A 19,561-nucleotide genomic window follows, 5' to 3' on the forward strand; every position below is an offset into this window, starting at 1 on the left:
CTCAGATGGCTGCCAGAGGTGCTCCTACCCTCTGCATGGAGACACTGAACTTTCCGCATAGAGATGCAATGATTCAATGCATCTCGATGAGGAAATACTGATTGACCAGGGCTTGTTTGGCTTATGCTGGCTCTGCCCCTGAAATGCCTTCTTGACACTCTCAGCCATTCCTTTGGGATAGCATTGTGATTAGCTGAGATTACCACTTCTGATGTCAGCCAAGGAGGCAGATCAGAGGTAGAGCCAGCAGCAGCAGACTGAAAGAAAGGTAAGATTTTACTTTATTTCGAGAGGTATGGGCGGCTGGGGGGCTAGATGGGCTATAGGGTCAGGAATACAGTTTGTGTTCCTGACCCTATAGTGTTTTTTTTTTTGTTTTTGGTTTTTATAATTATGCATGATTTTCATTGGGGTATATCTAAAAGCTGCTTGCAACCTTTACAAGCCACCTTTCGATCTGACACTGCAATGTAATCAGAGGCTATTCATTAAGAAATCACGGATTCTAAGCCAGAAGTGCATGGGAGTGGGACAGGAAGAAAGCTGGAGCTAGGGACAATGACGCAGGAGCCACAAAGGACAGGTAATTTGGAGCCTTGTGGACAGGTGCTTTGGCACATGTAGAAGAAGGCAGGTGCACTCTAACAGAGTGCACCTGCCACTTCCCTTATCACAGTAAAGTCAACAGATAGAGGAAGAAAATCTCCCAGACTGACAGCCAGGGTGGTGTTTCTTAATCGATTTACAAAAGTGTTCACTTTGCAAAGAAATTGGCACGGTTATAACCTGCCATTAAAATGGGATACTCTAGACCTAAAACACTTAAGCTAGCCGAAATGATTTGTGTGTGTGGAACGGTCCTTTAATGCAATTTTGCTTTTTTTTTTTATTCACTGCAACAACGCATAATATATATATTTATATATATATATATATATATATATATATATATATATATATATATATATATATATATATATATATATATATTTATTTTTTTAAAGGACCTGGCTTTGATTTGATGTCACATATAAATTCTGAGCAATACAAAAACAAAAAACATAATATACAAGCGCATAATTATTACAGCTTAAGCAAAGTAATTCAATCTATATTTACTTATTTGTCCTGATTTGCAGAGCACATCATTTTTTAGCTTATTTTGGTATTTACAGGTCACAAAACACAAAATACAATTAACAAACATTACATTTAAAATTAATGTGAAAGTATATTAAAATTTGGTATGTTTGGCAAGTTGAATAGCCACACAGAAAACAAAATTGACACACAAAAGCATATAATTGTATAAAGCTCTTTACCTAAAATGCATTTTGACATTTAACTGCCAATCTCTGTGAAATAATGTAGTGAAATTGTATTTGTAGTGAAATTGTATTTGTTTTTGTACTTTTAACATACATGTATTTGTTTCTAATATATATTTGGCAAATATGTGTTATTCCTGTATACCCCTGGGGTTTTCCTATAACCAGAAATGAAAAACTCTGCTGGTAAAATGCCACAGGATGGAATTATTCCATCATGGCTCCTTAGAGGAAGGACATTCATGACAAAATAATTTAGTCATGCATCCAGAAATGTGTTAATTAAGCCATTTTAGTATATAAACCATCTCCGTGTTCAATTCCCGGCCATTTAGGAGTTAATTCACTTTTGTTTCTGTTAACACAGCCCTAGTCACACCTCCCTTGACTATGACTTACACAGCCAAAAAAAAAATGGTTTAATTTTCTTTATCAGATGTGAAAACAGTGTGTTTACTTTAGAAGTGATCTACTGTTCTGTTAAAGGGAAACTCCAGTGCCAGAAAAACGATCCGTTTTTCTGGCACTGGAGGGTCCCTCTCCCTCCCACCCACCAATCCCCGGTTACTGAAGGGGTGAAAACCCCTTCAGTCACTTACCTGGGACAGCGGCGATGTCCCTCGCCGCTGTCTCCGCCTCCGCGACGCTCCTCCCAGTGATTACGTCGGCCGGTGGGCGAGACTAATCTCGCTCACCGGCCGAGGAGACCTAATGCGCATGCGCGGAAATTCCGCGCATGCGCATTACGTCTCCCCATAGGAAAGCATTGAAAAATCATTTCAATGCTTTCCTATGGGGTTTTGAGCGACGCTGGAGGTCCTCACACAGCGTGAGGACGTCCAGCGACGCTCTAGCACAGGAAACCTGTGCTAGAACCCAGGAAGTGACCTCTAGTGGCTGTCTAATAGACAGCCACTAGAGGTGGAGTTAACCCTGCAATGTAAATATTGCAGTTTATGAAAAACTGCAATAATTACACTTGCAGGGTTAAGGGTAGTGGGAGTTGGCACCCAGACCACTCCAATGAGCAGAAGTGGTCTGGGTGCCTGGAGTGTCCCTTTAATTATGATTAGCATTTATATAGCACCAACTTGTTCCGCGATTTGCAATATTATCTTTTTAGACATCTCAGCCAATCCTGTTCTCCCATAATAACGAGGGTGAGATGCTTCCATGAGGTAAATTCAAAACACAATGAAATAGAAAATGGGGGGGAGGGGCGGGGTAGATTAAAGTCCATTTCACCAAGTAGATTCTACTAATGCCACATTATACAGAGGAGACATGTTCTCTTCAGTTAGGTTTACACATAAGGACATAAAATAGGTTAATAAACAGGTAAAACCTGTTAATACTAGGGTACCACTGAGGGTAGGAAAATATCTGAAAGCAAGTTAATTTATTTTAAGGTAAATGAATAGTAAAGACTAACAAAGTAACTTCTTGGAACACATTACATAGAAAATGAATTTAAGATTGCCAATGCCAGCAACATTATGTGTATTTGTCATCACCTTAGTGGAAGTTGAAGAAACACATTTTTAGGAATTCAAACACGAAAGTGTCCCTCTGCCACCGTGCTCTTGCCCTGCAGTCACCCCCGCCAGCTATGAAAGAGTTAAATAGCACATTAAACACTTACCCAATTCCAGCTCCAAGGTCCCTTGGCACTGGGTCGGGCGGGCTCAGGCGACCAAGTCAGTCGAAAGAGGGAAGGTAATGTGCAGTGAGAGCCACAAGCGCATTAGGCCTTCCCCATAGCAAAGCACTGGCCCAATGCTTTCATAAGGGGATTTAGAAGACACTGGACATCCTCATGCACACAGTGAGGATGTCCAGCATAATTTTGCGTTGTTAAACTCTGTGAAACAGCAGGAGCCGCCTCTAGTGACAGTCTGCGAAACAGGCAGTCTTAACCCTGGCAATATAAACATTGCAGTTTCACTGCAATCATTGCAATTAAATGAAGTGATCTTAGTGTGTGTAGTGTCTCTCTAAGTGAAGAATGGGGCTATCTGCAGGTTTTACTAACACACTAAGCGGTGAGTGCAGCAATTAAAGGGATTAAGGCTTTAATACATTTTGAAGTTTCGTTCTCATGACTATGCTGTCTTTTGTTGCATGCTCAAATCTTTATAGTTTTTGTACAAAAAAAATAGATAAATGCTTTGCCCCGCCATAATATTGTAAAGCGCTACGAAATCTGTTGGCGCTAAATAAATGGCGCTCGCTCAAAACTGTTGTTTCAGAGACTGTGGGCACACATTTGATAGCAAAAACTAAGTATTTGAGCATGCAAAAAATGACAGCATATTAATGAGGCATTAAAGTTGTACTGGTATCTGGAGTGTCCCTTTAAGTAAAATACTTCTAACCAAAGGGTAGGGAAAAAAAAAAAACATACATTTCTTCTTTTCTTCTAACCTTTGGCTGTCATGTTGCACACATTTCTGTTTACTTTTTTTGCGATTTCATACTTTATGGTGAGTTTACGGTATTAACACATTTTTGGTGTTGTAAGTGAGGTGTTTTACAGTTTCTTTCAGATTCCATTCATGCATATTTGTTACTGTAAAATAGAACCGTAATCATGAAATGTTTGCGTCTAACACTTTTTTTGATTAGAATGAACAGAAACTGCATATTAGATCTACACACAATTCTGGTATTAATGGAAGATAAAAAAAAAAAAAAAAAAAAAGTATTTTTTTCCCCCCACCCAACAATTCTCTACAAGGCACCCAGCACCAAGGTGCTCATTAAGTATGGAGGTTTGCTGCAGTCAAAATGAAGTATTTATATTTTTGTTCTTAACTTTTCTCAATGCTTACAAAAATATTTGTCACTGGTTAAAATCTCTTCTCCCGCTTTTCCACAATTTTTATTAAACTGTTAAAATAAGACACAATTTCTTGGCCCAATGAATAAAGTTTACTTATTTTTCCTCCACTCAGCCAAATATTACACACAACTAAACTGTAAGAGACAATATTAAGGCAAAAAAAAAAAAAGAAAGAAAAACACACTTTCCATTGGATACATGAATTTTAACCGCATTGCTTGGCTCAGAACAAGATTAGAAAACAGCATCACAGATTCGATTAGTTTGCAACTCAATTTGAGAAATAAAAAATAAAAAAAAGTTTAAAAAATAAAAATGAAACCCTCCCTTCAAAAAAAAAAAACCCCAAGACCCTACAATATATAAGCACGGTAAGTATTTACAATGTGCGCTTTTTAGTTTGCATCCAAACACGATATAACCAAGCTTCATTGCGTGATTGCTAAATATTTGCCCTTCCCAGATCACCAAACTGACAAGGATTCCCTTTGTAGTGCAGATTTGGAGAGTCATTCCTCAGTCCAGATGTATTCTCACACACTAAAGGAAACACAGGCATAGATTAACTATTGGAGTGCCAAAATGGGAATAGACTATATAACCTATCAAAATGCTCTGCTGCAATTCCTCTGATCGAACAGTTTGCGTACAAAAGGTATTAAACTGTCACAACTTGTTTAAACTTTGGTTCTTTGCAATACAATGCACAAACACTTTGCATGCAGTGTAACTACATATGATTTCTTTTCAAATAAATGCTATTCAACTTCAAGCTGTATTTTATTAAAAAAACTAAATAGTACATAAACAGTTTTTGTTTTCAATTAATCCCACAATCAGTGAAAGACAGATATTCTGAAGGAAAATAATTCTTTGAATGCCAAGCTGCATTGTGGGAAGCCAACCCAATATTCATGCCAAGTTTTGCAGAACATGCGTAGGCACACAATAGGTTTTATTTCTGAAGTGGAAGAACATTTTACAGGGTTATGCAGAGACAGTAAATCAGACAAAGGGGTCTAATAAGCAAGCAATTATGCAGATTTAAATAAATACGTTTGAGTGGGAGTTCCCTGCTTGATGAGTTTGCAACAGACAGGAAGAGGCAAGGTTGATTTGTTAAACAGGGCTCCTAACTGTCCTACTTTTGGCGGGTTTGACCAGATTTTGGGGTGCTGTCCCACCACTCCAATTTAGTTTCCTGATGTCTCACACTCGGGGACACCAGAGAACTGTCCCTAAGCAGCACCATAACATAAGATATAAATATATCTCATGAAAATATATATGTAAATCTCAAGGCTTAAAATTCAAAGTTCTATGCTACTAACTAGGCCTTCACAACCCGTAGCAACCATCCAAAAGTAGATTTCCACAAGCCAGGGCTCAATTTTCCCTTGGAGAGTAGAAATTGTATATATAGATAATGTTTCCCTTCTTCTAAGGTTTGTGTGAAGGTGAATGAGTTGGACATGACTAGTGCAATACAAATAGATCAATATTTTCAGTTGAGCATAGTTCCCTTTTTTACTCACAGGAAAGAAGTCATTACTGGACAAATAATTCACACCAATTATAAAAAAAATGTTCGGTATAAAATAAATAATGATGCAATAACATGGAACATCCATATTTATTCATATACACTACAGAGACCATGGCAGCATAACCCTAGAGTATTTGGACATGTTGTTAAATTTAGATTGTAAGTAATGAAGAATCATTCAGGAGCAGAGGAACCCCATGGACATAACAAGGTGCTGCCAGACATAAAGCCCTAAGATTTTTCATCAAACGCTGCCCTGTGACCTTTTAGAACAGAGTAGGCTGTGTTATACTTTGCACCTATCACCCAGGTGCTCATTAAGGAGTGAGGTTTGCTGCAGTCAGAATGAAGTAAGTATTTCATTTTTTTTTTTTTTCTACCCTTTTCTCAATGCTTACACAAATCTTTGTCACTGGTTCAAATCTCTTCTCCCCCTTTTCCACAATTTTCAGCAAACTGTTAACATATGTTTTTGTAACTTATTCAATGATGTTTTTCTCCTTTCAGTCAAGAAAGCTTTATTAGATTGTACATTGCTTACATTTATACAATAAGTGATACATTAAATTCACGGGTGCTTTCTGTAAGGGAACACAATCCCTGACAATTTGATCAAATACTGATTAATGTGAGTGGTCAGAAGCAATGGATTGGACAGGAGGTCATCACTAGTAAGAATCAACCAGTGGGCTGGACAGAGCTGCGGCGAGGAGAACGCTTACTGCTGGTATACAAGAAGTTTTTATTTAGGTCATGTAGAGTCACTGATCTATATGTACGCTTAAATATTCCAGCAGTACAAATAAAGGTTTAAACCATAAAAACTACAATGCACCCAAGAGGTCAGAAAATCAGTGTCACTAAACCGTAAAGTCTGAATAACGCCGTACCAAATGGGGCAAAACCATCCGGCTGCATTCGGAGACATATGGACTAAAAATACAGACATTTTTAACCCCTTAAGGACTGAGCCAATTGTACAAGTTGTAATAAAAACAAAATGTAAATAAAACCTTGAATTTGCGCTATATGTCTGTTCAGGCGTAATTCACCTCTTTGATATTATGTGCACCCACACTTATCATATATCATTTTGTTCAGGAGAAACAGGGCTTTCATGTCACATCAAATATTTGTATATTAAACACAATGTAATATGAATAAAATATAAAAAAATAAAATGAGAACTTAAGATGTTATTTTGCAGTAGTAGACATCCCAAGGTATTACAAAAGGGATATGTCCAGTCTTTTCTAGTAGCTACTTAGTCACAAGCACTGGCGAAAGTTAGAGTTCATATTTGTTTGTGTGTGAAAAATGCAATTTGCAATACCTTGGGATGTCTACTTTTGTAAATGGTATGCCACCATGGGGTAATTCTCATTTCTGGGCTACCATACGGTCTCAAAGGCAACATAAACAATTGGGCGAATTTCAATGTGAAAAAAAAAGGAAATTCAAACCTTATATTTGACTCAGTAACTTTTGAAAACACCATAAAACCTGTACATGGGGGGTACTGTTATACTCAGGAGACTTCGCCAAACACAAATACTAGTGTTTCAAAATAGTAAAACGTATCACAACAATTAGATCATCAGTAAAAGTACCATTTGTGTGTGAAAAATGCAAAAAAAAATGCATTGTTACTGACGATATCAACATTGTGATATGTTTTACTGTTTTTAAACACTAGATTTGTGTTCAACGAAGTCTCCTGAGTAAAACAGTACCCCCATGTACAGGTTTTATGGTGTCCTGGAAAGTTACAGGGTTAAATATAGGGCTTGCGAGACGAATTCTCTGGACTTTCTGCCTACGGACCAAAATCCTGACCTCATTTGTCTTTATTAAAAATGTGAATTGCCAATGCTGTCAGAATTCAGTCATTTTCACCAGACACCAGGACACTTGTTAATAACCCTGTTAAGTTTCTACAGGTTTCCCAAGTTCCTTGCTACAGATCTGGATCTGAGTCCATACGTCAATGAACTGCTTCATATAAAATGTTAGTCTACAAAAGATTTCCACGTGAGAGAAGAAGAAAAAAAACAAAAACAAAAAACACGCAAATCAAAAAAGGACTTTATAATCAATTAGATGTGTATTTTTTCCTAAATTCCAGCATTACATCTGCCACAGGCTGAATACTGTCAACACGTCTCTTAATAGGGTAGTTGGAGCATCATGTTACTTGATGCTACACCCCTGCAGGTACTCATTGTGAGAGAGGAATGGGTTGTGCAAAGCAAGCTTCTCATTTATTAGAAACCGGTTATTATACATAAGATTCTTCATCAATATTTCACCAGTTCAGAAGGAGATAGATGCTAAAAACTATATTAAATTAAAAACAAAAAAATTATATATAAATGTTTGTCACTATGAAAAATAATTTTAAGAAAGTATCCTGTATTTGATGTCCTGTACAGCAGTATACATTGATAGCACCCACAATGAAACATCCATGCACACATATAGTACATTTACATAGAGCATTAAAGGACCACTATAGGCACCCAGACCACTTCAGCTCAATGAAGTGGTCTGGGTGCCAGGTCCATCTAGGATTAACCCTTTCTGCTGTAAACATTAACCCTTTTTGCTGTAAAACTGCTATGTTTACCTATGGGTTAATCCAGCCTCTAGTGGCTGTCTCATTGACAGCCGCTAGAGGCGCTTCTGCACTTCTCACTGTGATTTTCACAGTGAGAAGACGTCAGCGTCCATAAGAAAGCATCGAGAATGCTTTCCTATGGGCTGGCTAAATGCGTGCGCAGCTCATGCGCATTCAGCCGATGAGGCGGAGAGTCCCCACCGCTGAGGGAGCCCGACGGTGGAGAAAAAGTATGTATTTAACCCCTTCCTCACCCTATAGCCCGGCGGGAGAGGGACCCTAAGGGTGGGGGAGTATGTTTTCCTGGCACTATAGTGGTCCTTTAATGTTACACTAGTGAACCTGAATTTCACTAATACAAACATCATACAACATGAGAAAGTATGAGGGCAACATTTTCCATGAAAATAGAAACCACCTGCTTTTGTTTCTAGACCATATGTCAGCAAGCATACCACAAAATGATATGCAGCTGGTAACCTTTATTGTGCATTTTTGCTTTTATTCAAAATTATTTACAGCTTGCAATGTTTCTCAGAACATCCCCATAAGAAAAGGGAGAGGGTTAAACTCCTACAGTACTGTGTGTATGTCACCATACTGCAAGCCAAATGAGTTAAATGCAGGATCTGTAAACCCACAACAAGCACACAATCTGCAATAAGCAGTACAACAGTAATCAATTAGAGCCTGCTGTAAACACAGAATTCCATTTTACACAGCAATTTATTTTCCTTGTAAATCCTAAGCTGATTAGGTGCAGCAATCCACAGATAGATAAATGTGTCTGATATCACAATAGAAACTATGACATGGTTTGACATTGTTTTTTAATTTTGGGGATATCTACTAAACTGCTTGCAAAATCTTCAGTTTGCATGTCTGTTGCCTTTGTAAGCCCTCCCCTTCTAACTCAGCCCGACTTTGGCGGTCCAATCACAGACTTGCCAATGCAGCTCAATGCAGGGGCTCTGGGCAAGTATCTGCCTCTTTAACTGCGCTCCACTCAGCTTATTTTATTTATTTATTATTGCCATTTATATAGCGCCAACAGATTCCGTAGCGCTTTACAATATTATGAGAGGGGGATTTAACTATAAATAGGACAATTACAAATAAACTTACAGGAACAATAGGTTGAAGAGGACCCTGCTCAAACGAGCTTACATTCTATAGGAGGTGGGGTGTAAAACACATTAGGACAGGAATTTACAATCAAATAAGGTGGGCTGCCCTTTAGGAGAGGGCAAGAGACAGGTATGTGAGGTAAGGGTTAGTCTTGGAGGCCATAAGCTTTCCTAAAGAGATGGGTTTTAAGGCACTTCTTAAAAGATGCAAGACTAGGGGAGAGTCTGATGGCGGTAGGCAGGCTATTCCATAGGAAGGGAGCCGCCCGCGAGAAGTCCTGCAAGCGCGAGTTGGCCGTACGAGTGCGGACAACGGACAGGAGGTGGTCACGGGCAGAACGGAGAGACCGAGAAGGGACATACCTATGGATCTGTGAGGAGATATAAGAGGGGCTAGAGTTGTTCAGTGCTTTATAGGTGTGAGTTAGTACCTTGAATTGACTCCTATAGCATACAGGAAGCCAATGTAAGGACTGGCAGAGCGGTGAGGTGTGAGAGAAGCGACTAGAGAGGAAAATCAATCTAGCAGCAGCATTCATTACGGACTGTAAGGGTGCAGTACGGCTATTGGGGAGACCAATCAGGAGAGGGTTACAATAATCCATGCGGGAAATTACTAGAGCATGGACAAGCTCCTTGGTAGTATCTGGTGCAAGAAAGGGGCGGATGCGGGCTATGTTTTTAAGATGGAATCTACAGGATTTGGCAACATGCTGGATGTGAGGCTCAAAGGTGAGACCAGAGTCAAGTATGACACCAAGACAGCGCGCTTGCAAGGATGGACTGATGTTGGTACCACAAACTTGGAGGGAGAGCGAAAGAGGAGGGTCAGTATTAGGAGGAGGAAAGACAAGGAGCTCAGTTTTTGAGAGATTGAGTTTCAGAAAGCGGGAGGACATCCAGTCAGAGATGGAAGAAAGGCAAGCAGTGACACGTTGCAGGACGGCAGGGGAGAGGTCCGGGGAGGAGAGATATAGCTGGGTGTCATCAGCGTACATCAGCTAAAACAAAGCACAAAGTAACTGGACTTGTTATCTGCTTTACAGTCAGTGTGTGTAACATGGTTAATTTATAAAAATGGCACTATTGAAATCTGCACTTTTTTCCTTTATTTTTCAAAACTGATACACTCGTCACACAAAAGTGCTTCATGGGGTCCACAGTGTCCCTTCAAAGGGTAAGTGTAGAAATCCACAACTTTAATCCACAATTTGGTACCTCCATTTTAGCTCCTCTTTAGTCATTGTAATAAACCTTGATCTTTGTAACTGGCAATCATTATGGAGAATAGCGTATGGAGAAAAGGACAAACAAAACAATGTTGCTATTTCTTCACGATCGCCCCAAATTTGCCTTGTCTGAACTGGATTACAATGCAATTAGGTAAACTCAATATAAAATTTAAAAGAAAAACAGGGCATTACATGAAAACAGGTCAACACAAGTTTTAGACTTACAGCAAATGGAGCTTTTAAAGAACTCCAATAGGATTCTCATGAGTGGTACAATTCCGCTTAAGGAACTCCAGCTTGGGTTGTTCAAGATACCATCTACTATCTACCAGTACTCTTAGCGCTGAATCTTATTTTTTGTGTTTTCTATCCAGACTGACCTCTGCTCTGTTTGCAGAGTTTAAGGCGGCACTGTCACAGTTGGGGTACTTTGCAAAATTCGCAAAGTTACAACTGTGACATCACCACTGGGGGTCAGGCTAAGTTGAGATTTACTTACCTGAACAGGTCCCTCACGAGCACGGCCATCTTGATTCAGAGGGTACCTTTGGAGCCAACGTTACTGCTGTAATCTTGCACATGTGAGACTACAGCAACATCTTCCATAGACACAGTCAATTCTTTGCAGCTGTCAGTGGAGACGGCTGTCAGGATTGAATCAGACTCCGTCGACAGTATAAGAAAGTCTGTCGAAGGAGAAATACAAAGACAAAGTAGTCCCTACTTTGTCTTTGTATATCTCCATGCACCAATGTTATTTTAATCAGTGCTTGGTTTTGTCAGGTGCCCAGAACCCATCCCAAATCCCAATACATTGGGCATACTATATTCAATGTAAAAGATATAAAGCTGTCATAGTGAAAATAGTCTGTAGATGGCAGCAACATATCAGTGCTGATAGCAGCAGATGAATACATTTAGGATAAGGATTAAATTGGGGATTAAGATTAGTTTTAAAATAAATTAGGTTTATTGTTTGTTAATATTTAAACTAGGTTTAGAATGCATTTTTGGATTAGGTTTCAGATTAGGGTTCATATTTGGGTTTGGATTAGTGACAACAGCAGACGGAATCCTAACATTTTTATAGGGTCAGGATTGAGATTAGAATTAAAATTAAGGTTAGGCATAGGATTAGAGTATGGGTTAGGATTATGGTTAGGTTTATTATTTGCTTTAGGGTTAGATTTTGGATTTGATCTAGAATTAGGGATCGGTTTTGGATTAAGGATTTAGACTAAGATTGTTACTTTGCAAAGGTGTACATATAAGGTATTGTTGTACACGTGAGATGTTGCAGAGTATAGTTAAAAGACACTATAGTCACCAGAACCACTACTTCTCAATGTAGTGATTCTCATGTCTACTACCTGTCCCTGCAGTCTTAGCACTGTTTACACTGCTGGCTAGTAACACCTCTTGTGACAGTCATGGCCACTAGAGGTGCTTCCTAGTCCAGTGCTGCACAGTGTGAAGCATCTATGTCCAGCGTCTCCATAATTTGCATGTAGGCACTGAATGTTTCACATAGAGATGCACTGATTCAACACATCTCTATGAAGAGATGCCGATTGGTACAGTGAGGTGTTTTGCCACACAGGCGCAAAAGCCTCTCAATGCTTTTCTAAAGGAAAACATTGGATTAGTTGGGATCATCAAGACTGATGACCTCGGGGGCGGAGCCTGACAGCCAAACAGAGCGGTCGCACAGCAGAGGAGCTCCTGGCTCAAAAACCCCAAAACGACTAAAAACCATTGAAATCACCCACACACATATGGTGGAAAGATGTCGAAGGGACTATAAATTATATGTAAAGATGCTAGCCAAGCCTCATGCAGGAGTTGAGCCCACAGCTGCGACTGTGATGGTATTGTATTAAAACGTTGCACTGCGGGGGGCGTGGCCTAGACACCGACCGGGATGGCCGCATAATTCCGGAGCTCCGCCAAATTCACTCTTAATCCGGCACTAGCCATAAGCATCGAGACCCAAAAACTAGCCCAACACCCTCCACTATGCCTGGCAGACACTCCGGCTTGAAACCCGACCCGAAAAAGAAGGGTGACAGGAGAGAAACCGGCAGATCGGTGGCCGACATGCTAACTACGCCGCGAGGCAGACAGGCCTCACAAGATGGCCGCCAGCACAGCCCGCGTGGATCCCTCTCCCCGGCCTCTACCACAGGCAGCGACATGCCAGAAACGCAATCAGGGGACCCTGCACAAATACTGGCTAAACTTCAGGAGGTGAAAAGCTTCCTTGCCAAGGAAATCTCCAACAGCACGAGAGAGGTCAAGGCAGAAATCCAGGCGCTGGGAGCCCGGACTGCGGCCCTAGAGGAAAAGATGGATCTGGTCACACAGGCCCATAACAACGCCGCATCATACTCAAGAGCAATGGAACAGCGGATCTGTGAGTTGGAACTTACGGTGGAAGACCTCGCCAACCGCTCCAGACGCAATAATGTGAGACTCAGAGGCCTCCCCGAAACAGCCGCGGAAGGGAACCTGGTGAGCAAAATGGAGCACTATTTCAAGCACTTACTCCCAGATATCCCTGATACTTACTGGGCAATCGATCGAGCACACAGAGCGCTCAGAGCCCGTAGAACGGAGGGACAGGCACCGAGAGACATCATCCGCTTTCATTACTACTCCACAAAAGAAGCGGTGATGAAGTATGCTAGGACCAACGAGCTAAATTATCAAAACTCTATCATCACCTTATACCAGGACTTTTCCCCTACCACTCTGCAACGCAGGAGAAACTGGAGACCCCTGACAACTCTGCTTCAAGAGCGGGAAATCAAATACACATGGGGACACCCCTTCAAGTTGGTGGCTTTCAAGGCCGGGACTACCTACACCCTGCAGCCAGGAGGAGACCCACTAAGATTCCTTCGGAGCCTCCAGATAGAACCAGCAAGAAGCTTTGCCCTATCCGGGGAAACACCGCCCGAGCTTGAAGATCTACCCGCAGACTGGACAGTGGTCAAAGCAGCTAAAGCCTCGACGGACCGCCACACCTGAGACCCTCAGTGGTCACCTCACAATCACCTATGACTCACTCTCCCAACCTGCCGGGACCCGGTCCCTAGGGAGAGAAAGACTCACCTGAACTGCCGTACACCTCATCGCTGACGGCTGATAGGTATCGTGCGCTGCCTTTGCCTAATTGAGGTTTTCTACATGGGGAGTGCCTGTGTACTGTATGTTGGGATATGATGACCCCCACACGGAGTACCCCAACATGCGGTGCACTACCAGTTCATTGGGGCACCCCTCCCCCCAAGACCCACCCGCAAACTGGACAATCGTCAAAGCAGCTAAAGCCTCGACGGACCGCCACACATGAGACTCTCAGCGGTCACCTTACAACCACCTAAGGTTCACTCTCCCAACCTGACGGGACCCGGTCCCTAAGGAGAGAAAGACTCACCTGAACTGCCGTACACCTCACCGCTCTCAGCTGATTGGTATCGTATGCTGCCTTTGCCTAGTTAATGTCTTCTATATGGGACTTAATTTTTTGCACCCAGCTCTGAAGGAGCGATCCGTGGAGGTGGGGTGTGCTTGTGTGCTGTATGTTGTGATATGATGACCCCCACACGGAGTACCCCAACATGCGGCACACTGCCAGCTCATTGGGGCACCCCCCCCCCTCCCTCCCCTCCCCCCCCCCCCAAGATAGCGACACCCTATCCATATAAGCAACCTGCTAAACATAGCGACATGTGATAGGTAAAGGGCAACACCAAAATGTTAAAAAACTATGTTATTTTGAGGAAAAAAAAAAAGATCTTGTTACGCGTATAAATGTTACAAATGGGGTTATTACAATAACGTGTGTTGCACCACCCTTATAACCTCCCCGACATAAATACGGCAGATCAAACAGGTCCCTGGATCAATTAGAGACCCAGAGCGCCGTTAGTAGCAAGGGGTAACAGGTTCATATTTAACGGGTAGACCTGATAAGCCAAATGCCCCTGTATGCTCTCCCCCCCCCCCCCCCCCGCCTCCCACCTTTACCCCATTAAGCTCAGAGGGCTTCAAGATATGGAGCTAGGCTCCACGACCCTGTTACAGTTTGAGAGGCCTCATACAGAGGCACAGTGGAATGGAGACTCCCCCCCCCCCCCCCCCTCGCAGGAGAAAATTCGGACCTGCGAAGGAGAGGGGCATCCCCACCCGACACTGGCGAGTTGTAAGACCAGTGTGCGCAAATTGTTACATTACTATGTACCAAAGGTTAACTGTTATTTTATGTTTTTGTTCATGTTTTTATTTATGATTTTGGGTATGACTAACACGACTGGAGGTAGGAAACAGATATGGTTAGAGAGCCAAGACATACAGTATGTCAAAGAGAGGGAGACCAACGGACAACGGACAGGTAGGGAAGACGCACACTCAGCAATCACACGCCACACGAGAGTAACGGGCACATGACGCTAAAAATTTTATCCATTAACGCCAAAGGCCTAAACATACCTACCAAACGCAGATTACTCCTACGGGATCTCAAGGCAAAAAAGGCAGACATAGCGTTGGTACAGGAGACCCACATACCGAAGGCCTCGCCAACCAAATTAGGGGATAACATATACAACACTGTCCACGAAGCCAGGGCGCTACGTAAACACGCAGGCGTGGCCGTACTCATACACAAGAGATGCCCTTATACGGTCACACACACACAGAATGACTCTGAAGGCAGATACCTGGCTATCACCGGCAACTACTACAATACCAAACTGCACATAGTAAATCTGTACGCACCCAACAAGCCAGACAGTGAATACTGGAATGCAGTAACATCCCTACTCACCTCCCTACAGGGAGGCATAATGGTGGTGGGAGGAGACCTAAATGCCGTACCCAGCCCGGCGACCGACCGTAGCTCTAAAATAGGGACTCAGCGTTCACAGGGGAGAGGGGGTCAAGACAAACTCCTCCATACCTTTCTACAACGCACTGGACTAATGGATGCGTGGAGACTTCAACACCCAGACACCTTAGACTATACATACTACTCCGCACCCCACACTACATACTCCAGAATAGACAACCTTCTCCTCAACGGAGCGGGCATGGCAAAACTAATACACTCAGAAATTAACAATATCACATGGTCGGACCATGCAGATGTGACTATAACCTTAGGCATAGGTCAACATCGCAACACATGGACATGGAGACTCAACACGGACCTACTCTCTGACAACGACATATCCGCCACTACCCGACTGAAAATCTTAGACTACTTCACCACTAACGACACGGAAGACATCAACCCGACCGCATTGTGGGCAGCCCACAAAGCGGTGTTACGGGGACACCTCATACAGGCAGCCACACATAAAAAACGAACCAAAACGAAACGCCTCCTAGAATTACAAACCACAATGAGGAAACTAGAGCAACGACATAAGCAGGCGCCCACAACCACCATATACACAAAACTACAAACCATACGTCACGCTATAAAAGAACTCACCATAGCAGACATAGCACGCTCCTTAGTCTGGTCCAAGCGCTTTTTCTATGAAAAAGCCAACAAAATGGACACACTACTTGCAAGGACCCTCCGACCCAGACCAGGGCGTAAACCCATAACCACGCTGCGAACAGCTGCCAATGACCTGGTACACACCCCGAAAGATATCAATAGCACGTTCACCGAATATTTCCAGAACCTATACAACCACACACCAAGAGAAGGGGAAGCGCAGACACAATATACCACACGCATAACAGAATTCCTGACCCAATTAAACCTCCCCCAGGTGTCCACAGTGGAGGCCAACATCCTAGAGAGCCCCATCACACAGGAGGAGGTAGAATCGGTGATAGCAACCCTTCAAGGTCGCAAGGCACCGGGCCCGGACGGGTACGACATGGGCTATTACAAAAGGTATAAACCGGAACTAGCCCCCTACCTCACCAAATTATACAACCACTTCCTCCAAGGCGGCACCCCAGACCGCGACATGGCCACGGCCAACATAATTTTAATCCCCAAACCGGACAAAGACGGAACACTAGCCACTAATTACAGACCTATATCACTTATAAACGCGGACTTAAAAATATTCGCAAAGATACTGGCGAGGAGACTAACCCCATTGCTCCCAAAATTAATACACCCAGACCAAGTAGGCTTCATACCAGGGCGCCAATTATACGAGAATACACGCAGAGGAGCTGATCTGATGTGGCTCATGTCTAACTCTAAGTCACCAGCCCTGGCATTGTCCCTTGACGCAGAGAAGGCCTTTGACAGGGTCCAATGGTCTTTCCTGTTCCAATTATTACAATTACAAGGCTTCCCGGACACATACATCACTGCCATAAAAGCCCTATACACAGACCTACAGGCACAAACCATAATAACGGGCGCCCCGAGGACACCATTTTGAGTGAGCAATGGTACAAGACAGGGTTGTCCCTTGTCGCCGCTGTTATTCGCAATAGTACTTGAGCCACTCCTGCATCTCATCAGAACAGATCCAAATATTAAAGGGGTGCAAATTGGGGGGGAGCAATTTAAAACAGCAGCATATGCGGACGATATCCTCCTCACACTGACAGATCCGATTCCCTCAATGGCGAATCTGGAAAAACTACTTCAAATTTACGGGGAGTTATCCGGGTACAAAGTCAATCTCACCAAATCAATAGCACTACCATTTCACATTCCCGAACAAGAGTTACAATACATTAGACGTACGCACCACATCAAAACGTCTACGACCACACTCACATACCTAGGCGTCAGGCTAACCGCAGACCACAAAGCACTTTACCAACACAACTATACACCGCTGCTCAACAGACTTAAGACAGACCTAGACAACTGGACAGACAAACCGATTACATGGCTTGGCCGGTTACACTCAGTAAAAATGAATATACTGCCAAGACTACTATTCCTCTTCCAAGCACTCCCAATCCGGGTCACCAAAAACGACCTAGCAGACACACAAAAGGCAATAGACGCCTTCATATGGCAAAGAAAAAGATCCAGGATAGCCAAGGCAACTCTGTATAACCCTAAATGGAGGGGAGGTTTAGGTATGCCACACCTGCACCATTACTACAAGGCCGCACAATTGGCTCAAATAGCTCACTGGCACTGCCCGACTAATCAACGTAGGTGGGTGGACATAGAATCCCTCATGACAGGAGCAGACCTACCGCAATTCCTAATGTGGGTGCCCAGAGAACATAGAGTACTCCTACGGACAGAATGCCCGGCGATCCTCAACTCCCTAAGCTTATGGGACAGAGTCGCAAAGAAACTTAAACTCACAGACTTACCGTCACCAATGACTCCGGTCTTGCGCAACAGAGCGTTCCCACCCGGACTGAGGGCACGAGAGTTTCAGGGCATAGAGGCCACAAGTCTACAACGCTACACACACCTGTATTCAAACAACCAATTAGTTACTTACCAACATCTACAATCCCTGGCCCCACTAAAAACAAGTGACTTCTTCAGATATCTCCAGGTACGGGACTTCGCACAGACCAGAGAAGTCAGAACGGCAATAGCCAAGCCGCTCACCTTCTATGAGAAATTTTGCTTGCAAGAGCGTATGCCAACCAAACTAATCTCGCTATTATACAATCATATATGCCTAGAATCAGGGACCTGGGGCAATCAGACATACACAGACAAATGGGAGACGGACTTAGGGGAGACATTAGACGGGACGGACTGGCAGGATATCTGGGAGGCCAATGCAAAAGTTTCCGTATGCACGGCCCTCCAGGAGCAATCTTACAAAATACTACTCCGGTGGTATACGACCCCTGTTAAACAATGCCATATGCAACTAAGTCCCACAGACACCTGCTGGAGGCTCTGTGGAGAGAAGGGCACATACATCCACATGTGGTGGCACTGTGTCAAGGTTAAAGAGTACTGGGGAAAAGTTACAGACCTAACCTCGAGCATTATGCAATGCAGGATAACACTTGACCCGTGGGCTTGCCTACTATCACGGCCAACGGAGGGGCTAAATAAACACGACCAAAAGCTGTTAAATATGCTTAACCTGGCAGCTCGTAGAGCATTAGCACAATATTGGATAAAACAAGAAGTACCCCCGATCTCCCTAGTCCTCTCCAAAATCAGGGATAATTACCTGATGGACAAGCTAACTGCACAGGTTCGCGATTCCAATGCCTCCTTCCAAACAACTTGGGCGCTCTGGGAACAATATGACATATAACAAACCAGCATAACCCCATAACCGACAGTCGTGAAGATACAACTTACAGCATGACATACCCAATGTTACTGGTTTTACAGTTCTTGTCATATAGTGTACATATATTACCTTATTTTATTATATGTTATTTTGATAGATATTTTTTACTTGTATATGTCTCACTGCACAATAGTCTTCAATGAATGTATATACCTACGAATTGAGACGAAATTTAAATTTAAATACATGTGGACTCGGCACAACATAAAGATATGTCTGAAAGGCTTCTGCGCAAGCCAATTGAGAAGTATTTTCTATGTACTAACATACCCTTCCTTTCTGTATTGCAACTTTTAAGATGATTCTATTGATTGGGCCTCTGCGTAGGCCAAAAGAAATATGATGCAATGTGCCAGTCGACATTTAAATAAAGAGTTGAAAAAGAAAAAAAAAACGTTGCACTGCGCTGCAATGTCTGAACTTTATTATGATTCAATAAAAAGACAAATGAGAAATCACCCACACACAGACAGTTTTCCCAGCTTCAGCAACGGTGGTAGGCGATGGCGAAACCGCTATCTCGTTACACTGAGCAGCGATGGCGACTGCATCCAGAAAACGGAACCGAGGCCTGCATGCGGCCTATACGA

At 42.8% G+C, this 19,561-nt stretch overlaps 1 protein-coding gene across 2 annotated transcripts in view; it reads right to left on the reverse strand.

Annotated features, from left to right (window-relative positions):
- The window catches only part of DISP1 (dispatched RND transporter family member 1), a 131,366-nt gene that overhangs the window by 78,531 nt on the left and 33,274 nt on the right, over positions 1-19,561 (reverse strand). The window lies entirely within an intron of this gene.

The sequence above is a fragment of the Pelobates fuscus genome, chromosome 2 (genome assembly GCF_036172605.1).
Source record: "Pelobates fuscus isolate aPelFus1 chromosome 2, aPelFus1.pri, whole genome shotgun sequence".
Taxonomy (NCBI): Eukaryota; Metazoa; Chordata; class Amphibia; order Anura; family Pelobatidae; genus Pelobates; species Pelobates fuscus.